The sequence below is a fragment of the Cimex lectularius genome, unplaced genomic scaffold (genome assembly GCF_000648675.2).
Source record: "Cimex lectularius strain Harlan isolate CLEC.00 unplaced genomic scaffold, Clec_2.1 scaffold17, whole genome shotgun sequence".
NCBI lineage: Eukaryota > Metazoa > Arthropoda > Insecta > Hemiptera > Cimicidae > Cimex > Cimex lectularius.
In genome coordinates this window covers 2,589,997-2,608,202 of record NW_019392640.1, presented here as the reverse complement: position 1 = coordinate 2,608,202, position 18,206 = coordinate 2,589,997, and the positions used below count along the sequence as shown (strand labels likewise).

The 18,206-nt window shown below is 38.8% G+C and overlaps 1 protein-coding gene across 3 annotated transcripts in view; it reads left to right on the top strand.

Moving 5' to 3' along the window:
* LOC106672289 (mucin-5AC-like) overlaps positions 1-18,206 on the top strand; it is a 41,420-nt gene that overhangs the window by 11,113 nt on the left and 12,101 nt on the right. Inside the window, exon 1 of one of the 3 annotated variants that reach the window (XM_014403601.1) lies at positions 7,959-8,038. The exons of the other annotated variants lie outside the window; for them this stretch is intronic. The gene's annotated coding sequence lies outside the window, so the exon portion shown is untranslated. Of the gene's footprint in view, positions 1-7,958; positions 8,039-18,206 lie in introns of those variants that run through there. 3 annotated transcript variants of the gene reach the window in all.

Genomic DNA, 18,206 nt, shown 5'->3' with positions numbered 1-18,206 from the left:
TCGTATGTATCGTTAACACGATCATTGATCTCCAATCTCTTCTCCCCGAAAAGAAAGAAATATCTTAATAAACCGCTCAGACGAAAAGCAAAAAATGGTAAAGTAAAGTAAAGTTCGGCCATGTCGAGAGTGTGATGAACTTTGGATGCCACATGGTCACTTTACGAGTACAACGATCGTCTTTGTTCACCTTTGTATGTATGTACATTTTCGGTCAGAATGAGTTTCTTCTCGTAGCCGAAACATACCGTGGCGAGCCTGACATAAATAGAAATCAAAAATGGTAGTAAACGGCCAAGCTACATAGTCCATGTATATGCGAAAAATCATATACACAAACATGCAATAACCCGCTTAGGTCCGCCGGTATAAGAACTTCCTTAGGTACGTACCCTGGCAACATGGTTGTATAATATGGACCTCTGCTTATGACTCGCAAATTAAAAAAAAATCGAATTAATAAAATTCTCAGTCTAATCACTAGATCATCTTCATCATGCTAAAAATAAAAGGGTACTTAGGTACTAGATATACCACGAGAGGTATTACTGTCAACTTATAGGCAACCGTAAAGCTCTCCTTCAGGCATTATGAGCAGCCCTCCCAATGACCCCCAAACTGAAGGGACGCTCTGTCCTCCGTCTTCGTATTGTTAAACCCTAAAATTTAAAGCTTGCACGAAGGAAAATAGCACCTAATTTAAGTGTGTATTACGTTTCTTTGCGACTTGCCATTGGGCACCTACTTTAGTTAAGCGTATCGAGTCAATTGGTGGGTATACATGATAACTAAAATACGAAAAACAAAATGTACATTGCAAACAGTTAAATGAAAAAGAATAAGAAAGAACTGTCGAGTACATGGAGATCCGATGTGTCCGCCGTTTCCCGGAAGCAGTCCAATTCCGTCAGGGAAATCACAAATATGATCAAAACCAGCGCAAGAAAGACGTTTTCCGAGAAACGCGACGAAGCGAGACGCGGTCCACACACCGCAGACAACAGCTAAACGCCTGCGTTGTTATTCTTAAAGTAATTCATTTAAAGACAATCGACTATAATCTGGGTTTCGATGTGCGTTGAGGACTGTGTTCCAGGTGAATAATCGGTGAGACTGGCTACCTCAATAATCGGGACCCCTGGATCCTATCGATAGAAAGGGGAATGGGAACGGGAACGACTCGTCGCCGGCCGGCCTTGGCTAGAAACACGTGAAATCCTACCCATTACACGGTCGCCGCCCTCCTCCGGATGTTTGGAAAGCCGAGTGTCTTTTTTACGCCTCCGCCGATCCCCGAAGACAATAAGCTTAAAATCCGCAAGAGGATGCAAAAAACCAGGGGCGACAATTGTGTAAATAACCGCTTGGGTAAGATGCACACTACGACAAAACGTTTCCCTGACTATTACATTCTCTGCATCTCCATATGCCCATCTTGAAATGACAAACAACTTAAAACATTGAAGTTGCACAAAGTAACAAGCAATAACTATTGTTCTATACAATAAGCTAATAACGATGTCGTAACAAGATTTTAATGGTTGGAACAAGGATCTTTTCAATCCAACTGTTAGAGCTAATGTATTTCTTACAATATGTCAGACACGTTTCGGCAATTGGTCATCTACAGACCCGACCTAAAGATGGCAAAATGCGGTCCCCTACGGACTTGACTTTTCATACGAGAGTGCGAGGATCATTATAGACCGCACCTAGTAGTTTATAGTGAAGTACTTCCACCTCCGCAAACGGTTAGACACCTGAACAACTGAATAATAAAAGATCATTACACGTAGTAACTGTGTGATCAACAAATGCACATCGTGGTCCTTCACATACCCAATGAGCTCTAGGTCTTTACTGACCCGCAACGCTCAAAAGCAAGAGACGCAGAGTCGATGTCTTTGTCGAAAAGAGCGATGGCCCAGTCTTCTTCAAAAAGAAATGTACTGTCTGGCGCTTTCATTACTAGAAATGGCATTCCTTGTTTTTTGGTGGGTTAAAGGCGGTTTTTATATTATTGTAGTGTCCCCCTAACCATCTTTAACCATAGCAAAATTAGCTTAAGGTAATGAGGTTCTTTATCGACCGGATGTGGTACATGTCTGTTTACAACAAGCTGGGACTCGCTTCCGCCTTTGGCGTCCGTAAATGGGTAGTTTTTCACCTTTTTAACCTGGTCTCTTAAGGACTGGGACGAGGTTCTTTCTCACTTACCCCTTCCGGTGAACATTAAGCGCCTGACCGTGCACCACACCCCGGAAAAGCGTACAGACCGACCTAGTTCAGTCCGATCTTCTCCGGACGGGCTCCTTTCGACTTGAAACAATTCGGACAGAACAACTCAGCCCTGAAATGAAGATGACGCTGATCGGTAACGACCAACTTACAGGTTCATCACCCGCAGAACACTCAGAGAACTCTTACAACCATCTTTTTATGTTTTGTAATGTATACAGTTTTGTAGTTTAGAAGACTTTTCTGGATTCCACGTGGTAATCACTAACGCCAAATAATCCTAGAAGTGTAGTTCTCTGAAGAGTCTAAAGTATACAGGTTGGTTCAAGGACCACTGCTACTAACAATTCAGAAGTGGTTCAAAATCAAGCAGAACAAAGATGAAATATTTCCTCCTATGCTCTGCGTGGTGATGAATTTGCAATTTGATTATTACCGATCATCTTGGTTGTCTATCCCTGCTGGGGTCTGTTATGTGATTTCGGCATTTCACCATCTTCAGTGTATCTGTGTGGTTCTGTTTAGTAAGACTATTCTAACCCATTTAATAAACCCATTATTAAATCATTTTGAAATATTCAACAACACCTCGTGGAATAAAATAACCCCAGAATTGTATCTACGATTTCTACGTTGTCCTCAACGGTCCGAGTTTCAACGTTCAATCATAGGAGGAGAAAAACTTGTTTTCAACATAGGTTTATTAAAGAGAATTCCACGAAATGGTTCCAGCAAAAACATGACGGAATCATTTGCGTGGCAAGAAGTTTTTTAATGTTTGTATAATTGTAATATTCCTGGTTTTGGTACGACCCTAGTTGAATACCATATGATCACGTAGGAGTTAGGACTTGTTTGTATAATAATATTTTATTTTGTATATTAAGGTTGGAGCCGCGTCCTATCAATCAGTATAATTGTCTGTACCTTAAACCTATTTCTATCCTTCTTTTGTTCACGTGTTTTTTCAATCTCAGCTTGGCATCTAAGGTCATTCGCAAAGTTGTATCACTGCACTGTATAGTTAGTTTGATCAATTGTGAGAAACAAAACATGGCCCACTTTTATGTTTGTAAGGTTTGTATGAACTGATTTATGCTGATTGAGCTTGATTCTTCTTTTTTTTTGTACATTCGTTTAACATATTAAGCCTTTTGAAGGATTGGGGTTGAATGGTTGATGGTCGGTCCTCCTGATATCACCACTGTGTCATCTGCAAACGTGGCAATTTTTACTCCCTTTATTTTCGGAAAATTACTAGTGTATAACAAGTAAAGCAGTGGACCTAATATTTTTACAATATATTTTTTATAATCTGGTCTGTGCTTAAAAACGTGCCTCCCGAGAAGCGTCCTGTTACCGTCGTGGTGGAGTTTGTAGTGATCTTCTAAATCGATCCTACCGGAAATATCACCAATTTTAATTAATTGAAAATTTTTTTCTTTGACAACGTTCAGCCAACGTCGTTGGGTGTCGCAATGGGCAAACCACTTTACAATAACATTTTACATATTTTTTCTCAATTAAACTCCGTGGATTGTGCCGGAATCCGAACCCAGAAATATGTGGCGTGGCAAATATCACTCGGCCACAACGGTCCCCAACTTTAGATGATAAAATAACTAGGCCTAGCCAGAGCATTAGCTCTGTTTTTTCCTAAATCGGCGAGGTCAACAAACCGAAATAGGCGTGTAATTAGAAATTATTTGTGACCAAAGGACAATCAACGGCTAGGGAGACCATTGGGAAACACATCGCACGGACGAAGGGCGATATTTCGTTAGACGAAGGTCTTTTAACGGCAGGCCCTGCCATGAAAAGAAAGACTTATTCGAGCAGCGACACAAGAAATTTAGAAAAAGGGACACAAACGACTTAGAAAGAAGTCTCTGCGGAGGATGAACCTAGTTCGGTCGATTACATTTTACGTAGACAAAAATGATCGAAAACGATAAAATTACAGATATTCTGTGGAATGTCGGGGAATAAGCAGGGCGAAACACTGACATAAGAAAAACAGGTACCCAAACCATATAATTCTTAGCTACTTTACTGGACTGATCACTGGAGGGAGCCCACAACGATGAAAATCCGGGTGTAATTTCATGAATAGGCGAACCACCAAGTTTTTATGTTCTTTATCACTATTAGGAATTTCACGTTCACCTGGACCTAGGGTGTTAAGATTAACAAGGAATTCAGGCTGAGGCCAATTGGTGATATGCAACTGACTGGCTAAAACAGCGAGAATAGGCAGACGAAATAATTTAAAACGACAAAATACAGGGTCCAATCAGGCAAAAGTCATGAGATTAAGCCCTCGATTTATGATCCCACAAGAGGAGTTCGGTCGTTTTCTTATGAGAAAGAGAAAAATATTTATGAAAATGCCATTTCCCTTTTTTAATTTCAATTCAAACAATCTGCCCTATGAAACTATAAACAAATTTGGACTGTATTATAGTCTCGTAGTCGATAGTGTCTTTGAAAAGAATGGATTAAGAAGAAAGTATGCAAAGAATCAACTGGCTCTGTTCTTCTTAATTTTGACAAAACAAATATCACAAATTTTTTCTCGGTCTAGCAACAATAGCACACTAAGCAATTATCTTCAAGTAGAATCCGCTTGATAGGAATCTTTTATTGCTATTTTCTGAGCGTAAATGAACACGTCCTTGGGTCGACTAACTAGTGGAAAAAATGGATGAGCTATCTGAAGTAGATCTCGTCCGTCTCGTACATCCTGGATTTGGAAGAGCGCTCTTCCTCCCGCCTCGCCGAATCGTCCATTCTTATTTTATAAAACCCATCACTTGTGTAGAATAATATGAAAAATCTTCAAAACAGATTTTTTTCTAATCTGTATTAAAGAGTTGTAAGAATAGGGAAAAAGCGGAAATCGAATCGATTTGGTGCTGTGCGGTTGTGACATATATTTTAAGGAGAGTTGCGTGTGAGTGGGGGATGAACATCACCGTATCATCACAGAAAGAGTGAAAAGGCACGCAGAATTTTGCCGTCATGGTACTGACAACCAGCGACTAACTAACCAAAATTGGCCATTTAAACAAGAAATGTAATTAACAGGAATTTCTATTTTTTCAAATCCTTTTAAAATAACAATTCGTATATTCTTGTACCTTTCTTCTTAAATAGTATGTTTAATATACAACGATTTACAAAATGACCTACGTGAGTTCATTCCATTTCATTGTTCAGAAATTATAACCAGGCACGTTTAACAAAGCTACCGCTGATCCATAGAAGACGTATGGCTCGTTTTCTTAGGGGCGAAAATTGATTTAAACAGGTTGCTTGCTATTAGGATTTAAAAAATTGATCAATCGGCCAATTTTTTTCTCCAAGGTTAATCCAATCGCCACCTATATATAAACGAATCAACGTCCCTTGACCTGCAAATTAAATAATATCCAGTATCGATTTCAAGTGTCATTGAGAATACACCCTGACAGGCAAAAAATATCCCCCGATTGATTTTTTAAAATTTTATCAATAAAAGAAAATTTTGCACTTAATTTGTTTCATTGTTTTTACCAATAAATATTTGTTTAAGCCATGTTTTAAATAGGTAATATCAATTAGAGATAGACACACTTAATCTTAACACACTTTTTATGTAATTTAAAATGGCACGAGAGGGATTCGAACCCACGACCTTCTGCTAGATACGCCGCTGCTCTACCACCTGAGCTATCGTGACCTCGATCCACTCGGACATCACCTCCTCATCTCAACCCCACCTTATGAGATGAGGAGTTGATGTCCGAGTGGATCGAGGTCACGATAGCTCAGGTGGTAGAGCAGCGGCGTATCTAGCCGAAGGTCGTGGGTTCGAATCCCTCTCGTGCCATTAACTTTTTTTCATCTCAACTAAAAAACCTTAATTAATTGCATGTATTAATTGGTCAAGCTGACCACGAAAATAGTGGAGTAATTTAAAATGTTCATACAGTCTCATTTGAATTCTGAAGCAATAAACTGTTTAGTTTTCATTTTTATTTTCTTAATTTCAATTTTTAAACTTAAAAATGCCATTTAGTACTGAGGATGTTGCGCGAGGTGTGATACTTATAGTTGATGGACGTTCCATCAGTTATGCGGCTATTGCCATTTGAGTTCCATACGAAACACTGCGAGACGCCGTTAGACGTTTTCGAGATACTAGGTCCTACGATAGAAGGCCCGGTTCTGGACGCTCTAGGGTAACAGTACCACAGGATGACCGTTTTTTGACTTGAGGATATGCGAAACCAGCACCTTACTGTTTTTCAAGCGATTCGTCAGCTCCAGGAAGTTCGAGGTGTCCAAATTTATGAACGCACTGCTCGAAGAAGATTGAATCAGTATGGACTGATGGCGTTTCGCCCCGTAAGAGGACCAGAATTGACCAGAGTTGCACGGCTCACATTTGCTCGAGAACACAGCCATTGGTCTTTAGAAGATTGATCTGCTGTACTTTTTACAGATTAGTGTCGATTTGCTCTAAAATCTCCAGATGGGCGTGAAAGACTGTGGAGAAGGCAAAATAATAGGTACGAAGCTTATAATTTTTTCCATTGCCAGCCTTTTCGACGTAGCCCAGTGATGGTGTGGGCGGGAATTTCAATGGAGGGTCGCACAGAGTTAGTTGTTGTTTGTGGAGGGTCTTTGACAGCCACTGGCTATGTGGATGAAATTTTGGAACGTCATGCGTTGCTTTTCCTAGGTGAAATCAGTGACAATCCTATTCTAATGCACGATAATGCCCGTCCACATGTCGCTCGCATAGTACAAACGTACCTTCAGGGTACAACATAACATCAGGGTCTTAGGCTGGACAGCACGTACTCCAGACTTGAACCCCATCGAATATTTATGGGATAACCTTAAGAGATGAATAAGACATTCATCATTTCCTGATACGTTCCATGATCTTGAAGGGTCTCTTCGTGAAGCTTACCGGCTTACCTCCAGCAAAGAGACATTTCCAGACTGGTAGAAAGTATGTCTAGGCGTCCTCGAGCTGTAATTAAGGCAAGAGGAAGAAATACGCAATATTGCAATGTTAATTAAAATCTAAAACAAATTTTATTTGTCCGTATTTTTTTCATTTCCCTTAGCAATTTACATTTTTTTAAATTTTTTAGACTAAGACTCAATTATTAAACGTTAAAAATCGTGAAACTTTGTTTAATATATAAAAATATATACAAATCATGTTATATTACAAGTGGATGGAATTTTTTGTCTTTCAGTATATTTTTGGATCGTAATTATTTGGCGTTTGTTAACTTAAATCCCATCGACTTCATACTATAGCGACAAATGCTTCCAAATGCTGAAGATAACTGGTGAACTTCATAATCTTTTTTGAGTTTTACAACTGCATTCTTCGACGCAACAAGTAAAACAGATAATATTTACATATAAACATATTAACGGTAGCATGAAAGCTTGAAGAGTTTATCTTTATTTTCGCTGCCTAGGTCTTTCGGAAGCGTTTTCGCTTCTAGCCATCCTTATTGCTGGTTTGTCTCAAGATGCTAAGAAGCAGAAAGAGTCTGAAGGCCAAAATGACCGTAAACAAGTTCATTGTTTAATCTGGGCTTTTATAATAAGCCTTATAGAGATTTTCATGTTTTGTTAGAATTGTTCTCATTGTTCCACAGTTGCATCTGTCATATCTTTTATGTAATCATATGTTTTATGTAATCCTTTGACTTCATTTGAAGTATAAAAAAGGTAAACTTTAAAAAAACGTATGATGGATTAAACTTGCACCTTCGAAGTATAAGTATAAGTAAGTAGTGCTTAAGTACTAATAGAACTTAGGGCTCAGCGTCGTAATGCTTATAAGTCTACCCTTACAATTAGATCTTAACCACAAAATATAAAAGTTTTCAGTTTTTCTGTTGTTTTTTAATTGCATCAAAACAATTTCCTTTTGTCTTTGCATGTGCATCACATGATCGTCCACAAGAAGCGTGAAATTACGTAGGTAATGGGAGGTCATCAGGCCGCATGGCATAGCGTCCGTGTTCCCCAGATCCACGCAAATAAGCTCCATTCGGGTCGGACGACCGGGAATGTGGCAACCGGCTCATTTGCCGCGATTTCCTCCACCGTCATGGAAGAAGAGTGTCAAAAACGAGGGGCGACCTATCTCAAATTAAGACGTTGCATGAAAAAGTGATAAATTGTACAATGCTTTTATTGCCCATCGGGCTTTCTTTGGATCAGTATTGTAAAGACAATGTTACATGGGCTTGTTAGAATCTCTCTCTCTCTCTCTCTCTCTCTCTCTCTCTCTTTCTCTCTCTCACAAACACACACATACACACACACACACACACACACACACACACACACTTTCTTCCCTTTCTTAATCTCTCTCCTTTCCTCTCTCTCTCCCTCCCTCTTTCTTTATCTCTCACCTCTCACACTTTCTTTCTCCTCTCTGTCTGTTTCTCCCTTTCATTCATCTTTCTCTCCGTTTTCTACCTCACATTCTCTCTCTCTCTCTTTCTCTCTCAGTTACTTTCGCTTGCTCTCTCTCCACCTTCATCTCTCTCTCTCTCTCTCTCTCTCTCTACCTCCATCCCTCCCTCCCTCTCCCTATATAATAATCATTATCTCACTCTCATTTCTCTAAGATTATTCTTACTGATTTAATGCCTTTCTTTAGTATTTTTTTTTCTAACTCTAAATCTTTACTCTTGAAAAATTCCACCCTTTCTTTTCATTTCTGTATTTTCTGCGTTTTCCTTTCACACCGTTAATATAAATACTGGCCGTGTAAAGTGTGTGTGTACTTTAAATAGTGTGTGGTCTTAATTAGTGTTTTGTATATATAATTAGTGTATATATAATATATAATATAATATATAATATTAGTACATGGTAGCTGGATGAATACCTCTTGTGTATAAATAAATAAAAATGAAAACCGCCGCGTTCTTTAGCCTAGGGTGTTACGGTATTCGAGCTGTGTCTATTTAAACGAACAGTCTACGTGACTTTATACTGTTTTACTTAATATCCCACCTTACCGGGTTGTCAAAAATGGACTTTTCTTCCGAAATACACCGTAAAATCGTCTCGGCGAACTTAATAGTCCAAGCTTTTCAAACCGGACAAACTACCGTTGTTCCTTTTGCAGCAATTTTCAAATGCAAATGTCGATTTCTTTCCTTTTTTTGGGGGTATTCATAAAGCAAACAATGGCTCAAGAAGAAAAGCATTCTTGAAATACTGCTTCTTCGTGCTTTAAATTATACAGCAGAAGTGACGAGTTGAAAAACAAAACAAGAGTTTAGTCCCTCTTACTGATTTTTTTCCCGGTTGTTGATCTCTTTTTATTTTCTAAGGGCTACTATAACAGCTTACTAATACTAACTACAACTACATTACCACAAGAACAAGTACATATATTGGTATGCCAGTGAAGATATTATCATCTAATCTTATTTTCCAAAAACCGAAGTAGACGTTTGGTTCCTGTGAATTTTTCACTATTTATGTTTAAATTTAGAGAGAGAGAGAGAGAGAGAGAGAGAGAGAGAGAGAGAGAGAGAGAGAGAGAAAAGGATACGAAATTCAGTACTGTAAGGAAAAATTTAACTTAATTAATTTTGGTCTGCTTGGCGCTTTTTTTGGATTTCCGCTTTACCCTGGTTATAAGTCTCACCGTTTACTGAAGATAGTGAAAAACTGAGACGTATCAGACAGTCAAAAAAGCGAGGATCGTGAGATATCTCCAAACAACGAACCTTTAGTTTGTCGGTGTCAGATTATTTTGGTCTACTTATCCACGTGCTTGAAAGATCGTTCGGCTTCTCGTCATTTTCAGATAGGCCCATCATCGAGGAAGTACTTTCTTTAAAGGTTTTACATTCATTTTGTCCTACCTACCCATGGAGATTTTGTTTGTCAGACGCGTTTCGGCAGATATGTTGACAATCACAAAAATAGGTTTTGAATAGTCTGCTCAGTTGGCTGATTACAACATATTCCAAAGATGTGTTAACATATCGGTCGAACGAAACCTAAGTACAGGAGTCTCTCTAATTATTGATTTTAAGTAAGTAAGATCTAGATAACAAACAGCGTCTAGTAATTACTCCTCCAAAAAGCACTGTCGTTTGTTTGGGCTCCAGTGTTAGTTGTACTGCCTTGGCCCCTCTAAACTATGCGCCATGACAGGCCAATACATTGTCACCAAGATGTGCACGATGCCACATACTGGGCCAATAGATTGCGAGCCTGTAGTTGCTTACTTTACCTGTGCCGTGATGGATATCGAAGTAGAGAAAATCGCTGCTGCAGCTTTGTGTTTGGTTAGAGTGTATAATTGATATTTACATGAAATTGACAGAAACGTAGTATGAAACAACAAACATTGGCCCACCAATGTTGGCCCAGTGTGTGTGTGTGTATACGTCACCTGTGTACTGCCCACTTTGTTCGCGCATGCTGCCTTCCTTTGAAGCGTTTAGTGAGACCGCTCCCAAAGCCAATGTTCCCCAACACCATTTCCAACCTTGGCCAATATGGACCACAACAGGCCATCTACAAAGTGGCCCAACACAGTTTGGGCCATAGTGAAAAGGGGCCATATAGGTTGGTGGGATTTGTGAGCCAATTAACATTGGCTATCACCTGCAAGTTGTGCGGAGACTGAAGTTGGCATATAAGCTTCTATGCCTACACTTCTTGAGTAGTCGTTATTACATTTCATTGTTATAGTTTTTTTTTTCTTGGTATGACATCACTATTCTGAAGTAGATATCGGTAATATTTAATTTTATAGAAAAAGGCTATAATGCTTTACTAGACAAAAACAAATTTTTTGGTTATTGCATTGTAAAATTGTATCCGTTTTGTGTTTCTAAACAACCTTTAAAGGAAATGATCAAAATTCAGTGTGGAATTATTTTTGTACGACTGACGGTCCTCTCTAATCGTTTGCCAGCGGGTTCAACGTTTCGTGCCGTCGTCCGAAGAAAATTTCAATCCCTGGTCTATTATTTGATTGCGGAACTTCTGAGCATTAAATATGACCCTTCATCAAAGTCGTTAATGTGGCCACCGAGGCGATCGTCGCGACGGCCCGGCGGACAATGTTGAAAGAAAATTCGATCCTAGGACAAAAGCGTTTGCGAAATCCTATTGTATTTGAATGTTTAATTTGACATACAATAGAGACATATAATGTCGTTTTACGCTGTTTAATTTTCGTTTATTCAATTTTGCATGTTTCCGAAGCGAACTGTTGAATTAAACACACGAGAAACAAAACTTTTTAAAAATTGACGATGATATGTGAAAAACCCTCTATTTGCTTATTATATGTCCATTTATTTTTTTCCTTAAAACCTGCATATCTATCTATCTATTTTTGCTTATTGTGTTATTGTCTATGTATCTTTAAAACTCATTAAGCTTATTCTGTTTGTTTATGCTCAATCTACCTACACTTCCGTTTGTATGTATAACTAATGTCATTATTTTTTCCTGTTCTTTTTTTGAGTAAACTGGGCTGTTTTATTGCAGAACATGGTAAACATCTCATGTTTTTTGTTGTTGTTGAAAGTGAATGTATTTATTAGAGTGAATGTGGCATGTGTAGTAGTACACAGTATTAGATTAGTTATATATCTGCTAAGGGCGATCGAGCACTCCTCCGCCATACAAGACTGACTTTTACTTAAACAGGAAAAAAATTTATTTAAGAATGAGAGTGTCCATGTCTTCCACACTCTCACGTGAGAGGAAATCTGAAGAAAAACTTATTTGATTTAGTACTCATGAAATCGATCCAAGTTGTCGACGTCTTCTCCTCTGCTCTAGAGAATAAAGAGTATTGCTTGGGTGCGTTCGTAAATGTAGCACACGCTTTTGATAGGGCAACGAGTTCTCGGGAGGTATAAGCCGGCGTTCCACAAGGGAGAATTCTTGGTTCCATCCTTTATACCATTCATAATGCCGACCTACCTACATCCTAACACATACCATCATCACCACCTACGCAGACGATACAGCAATCTTGTCCTCCAACTCGAATCCGATCCAAGCCACCTCCAACATCAAAGAACATCTTGAGCTTATGGAAGACTGATTCAAAAACATGAGGAAAAGACTGATTGAAGAAATACGTACTCAGTGTACGTTCACATTGAAAAATAGTCCTGCCTTACACTGGATATTAACAACAAAGACATACCGACTTCCATTCAAGTAAAATATTTAAGTCTATACCAAGACATCAGACTAACGTAGAATCCCCCACATAAGACTTAAGAAACAACTTAATAGAAAACTTGGACAACTTCGAAGAATTCTTGGACCGAAATCGGTCAACACTAAACTATCATAACAAGATTTTTCTGCGACTATTTTGGACATACGGAGTGGAAATGTTGGGTTCTGCCGAGCCATCCAGCAGGCAGCGTCAATGGCCTCACATCCACAACGAACTTCATTTTGACAATGAACTTAATCGCTTCCTTTTCCAGAAGTTTCACACCAACCACTTGATCCAAACCCTACTGCTCAGGCCCTTTGTACATATACAAGTCGTTTTATCGACGATGGCCTGGAGACCTCCTTGTCCCTTAATTCATCACACTGAGTGGCAGGTCTCTCATGGCATGTGCCCTCCGGGTGCAGCCTCGTTGCCCTAATTGTTATTGTTGTGACCGTGTGAAAAAACGTATTATGGTCACATTTGCAATAGGTACTAATGTGTGAGGTACAAAAAAAAGATTATGAAACGACCAAATTACTGGTTCATCACCCGGCAAAACCAAAAATGTAATTCCAACATTAAACAATATTCCACTGCCATGAAATGAAAGTCGTCAAAAATATAACACATAGCGATCTGAAACTAGGTTAGCGAATTTGTTCGTGCACGTTGTACGTGCGTACCAAATTGCTCAAAAATGAGTAGGGTAATTTAGTCTTACTCTATAAATTTAATTTAACGATTCGTAATCGTTTGTGGGAAGTTGGTCTCACATCGTATGCCCCTTTGAGATGACCTGCAGCAACAGCCCGACACTAGCAACTCAGGAGAATATGGTACAGCGAGCTCCTAGAAGAGAACACAGATTGGAATGTTGTTATGTTTACTGATGTGTTACGTTTCTGCCTGAATAGTGACTGCAGGCGCCGAAGTCTACCGAGAACAGAGCGTACGTTGCCTCAGTTCGTGCTCCTTTAAGTGCAGTTGTAGGAGGCGGTGGTATGGTCTGGGCCGGGATTTACACTGGAGGACGAACCGAACTTCATATTGTTGAAGGCAACCTCACCGCAGTCCGTTATGTCCGAGAAATTATCATTGGCAGGGATTTTCGATTTCTGGGTGACAATGCGAGACCTCATAGGGGCAGAGGTGTTCATCAATGTTTAGAAAAGCTTGGAATTTCCCAACTGCCCCATTGAGCATATATGACATACGTTGCAGAGAAGGCTTTTCGATCAGCATCCGCAGCCAGTTGACCTGCAACAACTGAGTGCAGCGTTGCAATGTCTATGGAGTGAAATTAATTCCTTATAAAATTAGTGACAACAACATTTATGTTTAGAGGTCTAATTGATCAAAGTTATTATTTCAAGTAATTCTTCTTTTTATGTAAGGTGTTGGTTGAGATGAAAAAGTTAATGTCACGAGCGGGATTCGAACCCACGACCTTCAGCTATTAGCGACAACGTTATTAACGTATGTCTAACAGGTGCCCAGAGGTTTTAGCTAATACATGGTACTAATACAAATAAATTATGGTGTCCAGTAAACAAAATTATGAAATTAAAACCTTTTATTTTGATATTTTTCAAAATACCTTAATTAAATTTTCCTTCAGTAAAAAACAATAATTTCTAATAAATTTTAATGCAAATTTTAATAAAAAGAAAATTAAAATACTTGGGAAAGTAAACACAGCAAAATTGGCAATATCCCTAGTCATTTTTGAGCAGCTTATATAAAATTATCACAATAGAGATTTTCCAATATAAAAAGAAAGAAGGATAATTTAAAAAAGTTTATTCGTGCGTTAACTAATGTAAAACATACACTTGCAAAATTAATATCAAATAGATAAACTATCCATGTAGATAACAAACCATGTTCAAATTTAATACCCTCAATATTAAGAAAACTGTTTATTAGTTTTCGGAGGAATGAATTTTAATTGACTATGAAAAGAACATTAAATTAATTAAGGTTTTAAGTTGAGATAAAAAAAACCTTAATTAATTGAATGTTATTAATTGGTCAAGCGGACCACGAAAAAATAGTGAATTTATGAAAAGAACCTTTGAATAAGTGTCTTAACGAATGGGTTTGTCTATAAATGTCGGATTTAACAATAATGCATTCATTGCTCAATAGACTGACCGCTGTTCTTTGCTTTTCCAGGGTGCAAGCTATACGTTTATTCGGCCTATTTCTATCAGGCGCTTTCGTTAAAATTAAGATCCAGTTCGTGCAGAATTTCTCAAAAGGGACCTTAATAAAAATCGTCCTATTGAGATATTTACTGCATAATGACGCCGAGGTGTGCTGCCAGTGTACGCAACGATGCGATTCGTTATGGGGGCGCTTCAGAAATTGTTTCTGCCCAATTACCTAACGTTATGCAAATAAATCCAGCGAAGCTCGAAAAACGGTGTAAAACGACCGGGGCTTTCTCGGTGGCCTGCATTCCCCTTTTACCGATCTGCTCCGCATTTTCCGAAACACGCAACTTGAAAATGCGTGTCACAGGATTGTATCTGGGTCGCAAGGGTAGATCAAGGTCCTCGGAACAAATCGTACAGGCACCGCGAATTCCTGACTTATACTCATTTTTAGCCTCGATATCACGGTGAAATATTCGCACGTTGAGTATGAACCGCACGAGGAACCACTGATTCAAAGTTCTAAAAATCCTCTAGCGTGAAAATCCAGAAGTCAGTTTTGACAAACATGCTGACACGGAATAAGACAACACTTAGAAAGAAAACTATACTTAAAGGTAATATCAGTATCATCTTGGGATGTACACAAAGTTAAAACTACGTTAAACACAAAAATGACACTCTGACTGTATGCAACAGTTGCCCGGCCAATGTCTGTACGTTGGTAAAACAATCTGCAGACAGGAATAGAAAGGTTCCTAAATAGAAGAAAACACCTACAACCATCTAGAAAGAAGCTACAAGCTACCTCCATGATGACGAACTCTTAGAACTTAGAGGAGCACATCAAAAGGATGAGCCATGTCGGAGGACTGATGTTGCCCATGGACGTCATGATCCTTATAAACTCAATACAAAATTACGTTACTGGAAAAACAGTATTTTCAACGCTGTTGTTCAACTGCCAAGTTGGACTCAAAGCCCTGCTCTCACCTGAGATACTTTTTACCTTACGCTGTGCGACATGTCCAACTCTCTACTTTTTAAGAACTTACCTATATGACATATAGTAAAATATCATGTTTCTGGATAAAATACTGACATGGAACCCCCAACTGGACTCCTTATGCTGATCACTCAAACGATTAAAACTTGTTCTAACGAACAAACTGTTAATTTATAAGACAGTAGGTCGACCTACCTGGACCTACGGAATAAAACAGAGCTCAACCAAATTTTTCACCTCAAATAGAATTGAGTCACTGCGGTAACATCTCCGTAAGTTCACTAACCTGACACTCCACGATGATCTCCAAATTCCTACACACTAATCCCTTGACCAACATATTATATGCTCCTTAAAAAACCCTGCCAGTCAACCGCCGTTTAAGCTGACAGTGGCCAATACTAGGTGAACATAGTACTTCGCGAAGAGAAGGATCGAGTGATTGCACTGAAGCTGAACTAAGAAATTAGAAAAGTACGATAACAAGAAGCTGCAGTGCTTGGATAACACAAAACCCAACTTCCTAGTATCCACATTCATCATCATCAACATGAATACATAGAAATGTATATGTTAACTAATACATATACCATATCTAGATGCGGGCACAAATTTCACTCAAATGAAATAAGATACGACAAAAAAATTCTAAAAATTATAATCCTCTAATGCCTCAGATTGATGTATCTGGTTCAGATAGACGTGGTTGACGTTTTGGCTTCCTAGCTTTCTCTGATCCAACGAGTTTTTCCAAAATGGAGCAAAAACAGTTCGGTTGTATTTCTACCCTGTTTGTTTATTTATATCATCCAGTAAATGACACAACGTGAAACGGATCAGACGACGAAATAATGATCATCGACTGGCATGACTCTTGGACCGTTTCAGCACTGGCTCATGTCGAAACCCCCTTACCCCAGATCTTCGGTGAGAGTAGTTGTAAAATGTTTCAAACGATGTTCCTGGGACAACCTCCGATTTCATGAGTACAAATAACAGGAAATTGGCGTGTGAAAAAGGCAAAGAACGTGCATGGCGAATTGCAGAAGATCAAGAAGATCAAGGCGGTTTCGTTCGATTTTGGGAACCTCGTCGGAACCTTGAGGTGACACATCCAGCACGGGCAGCCGGTACGAAAGGAAATCGATTTGCCCAAGGGCGGCCGATTATCGGCGTTAAAGCGACGTTTAGCCCCGAAGAAAAGGAGCGGAAGAGATAAACATCGAATGTAACAAACAATGGGCATCACTGTTTACACAAGTCAAGGAATTCACGATTTTTGCATTGCGTTTGATATCCACGACCTATTTTTTTTAACTTTTTTTACGAGGGTTCGCAACAGCAGAGCTCATATAAGCCGTCAAGGTGCCGGTGATTTTTGAAAAAAAGCCCATTTGTAAGTTTGTCGGGTTCGAATGCAAGGCCGATAGATTCGAACCCGGGACGTTTACCTTACAGCGATGAGCGCCGTGTCAACGCCTAAACCGTTGCGGCCACCGACGCCCCTCGAGGACCTATTCGCACAACTGTGTTAAATTTACAAAGATTAAGAGTAGACAAGTTAATTTAAAAGTAGCAAGTCGTGAGAGCACATAAGGTAAGACTCACATTTAGAAATCTAACAGTAGAACAAGCAGGAAGCTCTTTTCGTGTTCATCAGGTTGCTATTGTAAAAAATAAATTATTCTTGACAATAACATTCTAAATATAAATATTTAGAGGGTTACTAAGATATTAAGCACGACCTCTTAAGAGATTTTCCAATGCTAAATGTGTTAACGTGCTTTAAATGTCAATAAGTAAAAAGTCCTAATAGGCAGGTTATCGATTTAAAAGTGTCTTGTAAATTTTTATTTGATCCTGCTTTGACTATCATCCTTTCTTTCTCAATATAACTTCTTCCTTTCTGATTATTTAGTAAACACATCCATTATGAACAATTAACACGAGGAGAGTAAGTCAAGGCTTTGTCTTAAAAGAGTTTACGAAACGGCACACTTGCACACCGTTTAGCAATCAAGACTGTGCTAGTGTCAACTACTTGTATCACAAAATGTTTTTTCCTTTTGAGTCATCTCATGAAGTCTAGGTTTTGGTTAATTTGATGATTTTGGAATGTTAATGATTAGGTGTTTGTTTCAAGTTCACGGGATAAAGAAGGTCTATTTAAATTTTAACACAGACGATGATGACTGTATGTAGCATAAAACAAACATAAGTCGAATAAGTGATAATTCACTCTTTTTAATTTTAGAGGGGTTGGCATTTGCTACGAATATTCTTATGCACATGCCTTCTATTAAGAACTCAAATAATACAGCTTTTATAAGCTCATTTCATGTAAGATTATTGTCATCCTAATCAGATGTTGGTCTGACGTCTTGTCTGGAATATGTACTTGGTTCAGCATGATGGTGTAGTCCGTACGAAGGTACGTGTACTTGGGCCGTCTAGGGCCAGTGGTTTAACGTTTCAATAAATATCTGAAGCACTGCTTAAGGGTGAGGAGGGTTCAGAGGGATGATTTTGGTGTGTTTTATAATGGCGCTTGCAAAATTCT